Below are 6000 nucleotides of genomic sequence, written 5' to 3'. Positions count from 1 at the left end.
CCACCCCGTGTGTCCCTGACTGCGACAGGAACGCTAGAACCAGGGGAAATGACGCCGAACGAGCGAACCCGAGGTCCCTTAGGAGTCCTCAGTGCCCCTGATTCGATGCAGAGGCAGCGGTTGAGAGGCAGATGCTGCTGCCGCGAGGTGGATTTAACCTCAGGCTGGGACCGCACTCCGAGTCCGCCTCTTCGGCTCCTCTAGGTAGGAAAGAAAACCTAGAAGAATCGCCTCCCTCTGCTTGCTGGGTGTGAATGGGAGGCAAAGACGGGAGGCGAGGGGATGAACTTGCCCTAGAACAACTCAATCAACCATATTAAACAGAGGGGCTGTTATAAAAGCGAAACGTAGACAGTGAGTGTGTTTTTAACGACCAGGACCGAGGTGCCCTGTGCAAACATACACAGATCTGCCTGCCGAGGGTTAGAAATCCTCCAGTTGTGGAGTTTGGGTTCCCTCCACCCCTCCTAAGGTGCCTGGCCCTGCCAAAAATCATTTACAAATAAAGAGCTCTCAGAAATGTGCCCTACCTTTGGCCAAAGAGGAGAACTTCTTTTCCAATAAATATTTGGCCGCGGAGGGGGAGGGGAGCCAAGGGTAACAAAGGGGGCCAGCGGCCTGGGTTTGTTTGGATTGCCCGGCCGGCGCGGGAGCGGCCGGGCCCAGCTGACCGCGGGCACAGATAGGTTAATTTCCACATGGAGCTGCAGAAACCCTATCCGCGGGTTGCGAGGCGTGGGTCAGCCAAGGCATGTTAATCTGTTTAGCATGTGCGCCGCGCGGAGGAGCCAGACCACCGGGGCGCAGGAGGCGCGGCCGCAGCCTCGCTGCTCGGGAGAGTTAATAAAGAGCTTAAGGCAAGTAAGTGCAGCGGAGTCGCGGCATCTCAGAGCCGGTGGCGCCCGCGGGCCCCGGGGAGGGCGAGTCCGCCTCCTGCCGGCCCCTCGCGCCCCGCAGGCCCTGGGCTCTGCGCGCCCTAGAAGCTGAGCGACCCCAGGGTCCCGCCGAGGCTGGGCGCACAGCGGCGCGGGCAGGGCGTGGGGCCGCTGGCCTGGGAGCGCCTGCCCCCCCCCCCGGAGTTGGGGGTGGGGCTCTTCTCCGCGCTCGCGCCGTGGGGGAGCCGGGGAGCGAGGGGTTAGCCATTTAGAACATTTTTAACTAATCAAAATATTTGCTGATGAGTATTTATTTTTACAAGAGCTCGGTTTGGCTGGAGACTTCCCGAGCAACAATATGGGCTGCCGTATTAGGTTTGTGACGGAGCCAAGTGCGGTTAGGCTTATTGAATCTCCGCGCCGGAGATCACTCGCTCCGGAGATGTTTCTCTGTTCTGGGAGGAAGGTTTCCCAAGACCATCTTTCTGCAGATGGTGCTTAGAGCTCAGCCACATGTCCCTCAAAGCATGAGAAGCTTCGTGTATTGTGCTTGGACTGAATGCAAAGGGGAACGTAAGCCCTTTCCTATCCAAGCAACAAAAGGGAAGAGCAGAAAATGTCCCATTCTTGAGAAAGTAAAGCCAAAGCCCAGAGGTGGGAGTGAACACAAGAACAACAAAACTGGATTAGTACAACACAACATCTGGATGCCCCAACACATCCTCCAACGTGCTGATCTTTCCCTTCCTCTTTTGTCTTTCTTCCTGTCAATATTCAAGGAAGTCTCACTTTTAACTTCACTGAAATAAAGTTGTTGAGACTAGTCCAAAGTGATTAAACAACTACTTCATTCAAGTCGTTGCAAGGCCACTGGCGGGTGTCTAGGAAAATCCATGCAAGATTAAGTCAAGTCTGAAAACGGACAAATGGGGGTTCACAGTAAACAACCTTGGATTGTAAAGATATCTACAAAAATGCTGGACTCCAATTTTTTAGATGCTGTTGACTAAAAACTGGATTAAAATCTAACTCATAGCAGTAGCAGTCATTCAGAAAATGGATTGCTGTGGCATGAACTTCTAGTGGTTAACCTGGAACAATTTAACAGTCAGTCAAGGACTTCCTAAACGGGACGTCTCAGAGGCTCTGTGATGGGAGAGCATGATCTGGGCACCGGTGCTGCTGGAGGGGCAGGCAGGCCATCACTGCCTAGGAGTGCAGAAAGTGCAGATGAGCATACATATGCAAAATAGGAGGGGGGGTCAGAGAAGCATAACATAAATTTGCCCGTCATAGAAAAGAGACTTCCCAAGTGCAAGAGGAGACAGAACTGGCTTAAATAGATATAGAAGGAAAATATCTAAAGCGTTCTAGAGATCCTAAGCTCAATATCACTTGGCAGTGCAACCTGGTAAATTTCAAAAGCAAACGTAATAGGAGGATAAAGAAAGTCGAGTCAACTGTTAGGAACCGTGGACCCACTTCTCCCTTTATTGAGTATTAGAGCTTTTTATTCAATTTGGGGAGCCACAAGTTGAGATATTTTGAGAATTAAAACAGTCCTCCTTCCTTCCTGCACTTCCTCACTTGTTTGGTTTATATTGGTCATTCAGTGTCTAGATTGTAACGACTTAATGACAGTTGCCACCTGTCTAATTTTGGCTCCAGTGCTCCCCCAAATCAAAGTTAAATTATCCATGTCTCCATGAAGTGTGAAAAGAGCTTGTGGCTTCTTTTGATCAAAGAGATCCATGGCCCTGAATTTAAAACAGAAAAGGAAAGACAGCGCTAATAAAAATTGCCTGTACTTTATATTATTTTGAAACTGGTTGGCAGAGGTGAAGGGACTAAGGAGTGTAGAAGTTTCAGAGAGCCAAAAAAAATCAGAGCTGAGGAATTTAAATTCTTCGGACTCCAAGAAGAGAATGAATTTCAGTATTTCCAGCCCAAGTTTCCTCTACTCAGTGACTCCAGCCAAAAGAGGACACGCTGCTTCTGCCAGTCAAGAGAAAGACATCACTGAAGTACCTGGATATCTAGCAAACCAGAAAGCCTGCCCGTCACGTTCCCGCACCTGAGCTGAGGTGTCCGATGACCCCGCGCCCCCCTGAGAGAATGTCTCGGTCACCTCAGAATGCTATAACAAATACCATAGACTGGGTGGCTTAAGTAAATGACGGGCATTTATTTCTCACAGTTCTAGAGTCTGGGAAGTCCAAGACCAAGGTGCTGGCAGATTCACTTCTTGGTCAGGGCCTCCTTCCTGGCTTACAGACATCTCTCTGTGTCTTCACAGGAACACAGAGAAGTGAGCTCCTGTCTCTTTTTTTTCTAAGGACACTAACCCATTGCAGGGGAAGGTGGGGTGGGGGGGGGCATCCTCATGAACTCATCTAATGCCGATTATCTCCCTGAGGCCCCACCTCCAAATACCATGGGGGGTTGGGGCTTCAACATATGAATTTGGGGTGGGGGGAGACAAACATTCAGTCCCCAACAGGGAGGCACATAGCATGCAGTGCCGCTACGGAACTAATGGGCTGGGGACACTGGGAGACAAATCCCACCCCATCTCAAGACACAGACCAAGACCCTGCAAAGGGCCCGCCTCCCCCTTTGAGCCTTTCTCTGTCTTCCTTTTTTGAAACTCTTACCCTTCTATTAAAAATTTTGCCATCCTTGTTTAGTTCCTAGCCTAAGCCACTTTGGATCACTTATATTCCATGGCCCCAAATCTAATGTTATATCAATAATAATGGTGATATGGTGATGACAGCAGCTGCTTCTGATTTGACCTGTCTCACATGCCAGTGCTTTGCATGCATCATATTATGTAATTTTCACAACAAACCTGTGAGATAGGTATTAGTAGTGCCCTTTTACAAACAAGAAAACGGAGGCTCAGAGAGGTTAAGCAGCTTACTCACCAAGTTAATTCGTGGTGGAGCTGGGGCTCAAACCATTGGCCTCTGGAGCCTGAGTTCTAACCAGTGCACCATCACATAATAGCCTCCTTGTGCACACCGTGGGCCCCCCCAATTCTGCAGAGAATATGTTAAAATTTATTTGAATGCCCCTGGAATCAAAGAAAGCCTAAAATTTTGAGTATCAACCCTTTTCTTAATGGGCAGAAAAATTATATTTCCAGTTTCTACGATGTATTAATTCTTACCCCCGCCCCCTTTTAAACTAAGGGTATTTTCCTCACCTATAACTAGATTCTGTTTCGCACCTTCCCCGCGCCTGTGTGTTTCCATTGGTTGCAATGAGTGATGGATAGCTTTAATTTTGGGATGCATTAAACATCAAAGTGTGAGAAAATTTATTTATCCCATTTGTTGTTCTAAAAATAATCTAAGATTGATGAGATATAGGGAAAAAAATCAGACTTACACAGAACTGAGTTTCCCAGGGCCCCCAAGTAGGTATATGGAATCGGTGCAGGAAAAGAACCCCAAACTTGCTGAAGAGCTCCAAGCGGAAGGAGTGCAGAAACCCAGTTAAAATGCCCAGTGGGCCTTGGAATGGCCTCCTAGTATGACAATCTTTGGGCTAAGAGTTTGATATCCATCAATCAGAGGAAAAAGAACAGGACCAGGAGTCTTGATTAGCTCTCGAGTCTCATGCTTACGAAACAAACCCAGCAATGCTGATGGCTTCTCTTCTAAGTCTGTATGCTGTCCAGTGGTGGGGGAGGGGGGGGAGGGCAAGTCTGGTGAAGCACCTTGGGTGCCTCTGGGGAAAGCACCACGGAAAAGTTCCTTTCTAAAATAATGTTGCCTCACGCCATCACCAGAAAGTATTTCTTTCCAAATAACGTGATCGATGAGCTAAATAGCTTTTAAATCATGACGGATGCATGTTGTGTAGAGAAGCCATTTGTCTGGGGTTCCAAATGAAAAGGAGGATCCATCCCCCAGAATTCCTCAAGCACCAGGTGCCCTTATATGGGCCAGACTTGCCTGGAAAGGAGAACAGAACGACTTGCCTTGTGAATCCCCCAGTGTTCACATTCCAAAAGTGTGCCATTAAAGGAGTCCAAGCAGTCGCTTCTGAAATCATAAATTCCAAAAGACAATGAAAGTTGCAATCACAAGGGGTAACAGAAGCCAAACACATTAGGAACATGTTCCTTGAGCAAAGAGCATAATTCCGGACACGCGGGAACACATGGTTTGCCTCAAACATGTTTCATTTTGTCATCGCACTGAGCGCACAGTATTTCTCTTTGGGTGCAAGAGTGATTGATTTCGTTGGGAGAATTGTTTGTAAGAACATGAAAGTTGCCAAAGCAAACACGTTGGAGGGAAGTGTGGAGAAGGGGAGTAAGAGTATTTGGAGTAGATCTGGGTTTGGGAAGTTCATGCAGAGGTGAGACAGTGAGATGTAGAACAAATAAAAACATTCTGCACACTTCATCTACATAAATTATGTTCAGAAATTCACTCTGCGAGACATTCGTTGTGCAGCTACAACGCTCCCTAGTGTGCTTCTAGAATGTGGGCGCTCAGCCAATTTTTAAGTGAATGATTTGTAACTTTTCCTCCACATAAATTAACCTATTAATATGTAGATCATCCCAATTTTAATCCACAAAAGTCATGTAGTCATTGAAAAAAACCTATAATTTATTTGTCGTTTATAATAGAGTTCTATTACTGACTTGTATTAAAGTAGAATGTCTTGAGATATGTTGACAAAGTAGAAAACATTAAGACTATTTCCTTTGATCTGTTTCTCTCCCATGAAAAAGGGAAAGCTAAAAAGCTACCTAAATAATACACAGCAGTATGTACAATCATGTGTCTGAAATGTTCCTTTTGGTCACTTACTTTACATGTAAAGTTATGTTAGAGATGAGAAATTTTTTAGCTTTTATCTGCCTATAGATATTAGTTTCTAAGAGATGTCAATTTGTTATAAAATGCTCATGATACTTAGATGCTTAAGTGTGCAGTAACATCACAAATTAATAGATGGGATTTTTGTTTACTCCATTAGCATTTTGTTTTTCATATAGCTATTCTTAGAGAACAGAAGAACTCGTGAGAATTAACAGTAGACTATCCAGATAAACATTCTCACTGCCAAGTGACACTCTAAGTACAAAATAAATAATTTAAAC

This window comes from Desmodus rotundus, chromosome 1 (assembly GCF_022682495.2).
Source record: "Desmodus rotundus isolate HL8 chromosome 1, HLdesRot8A.1, whole genome shotgun sequence".
Lineage (NCBI taxonomy): Eukaryota > Metazoa > Chordata > Mammalia > Chiroptera > Phyllostomidae > Desmodus > Desmodus rotundus.
This window is presented reverse-complemented; position numbering follows the sequence as displayed.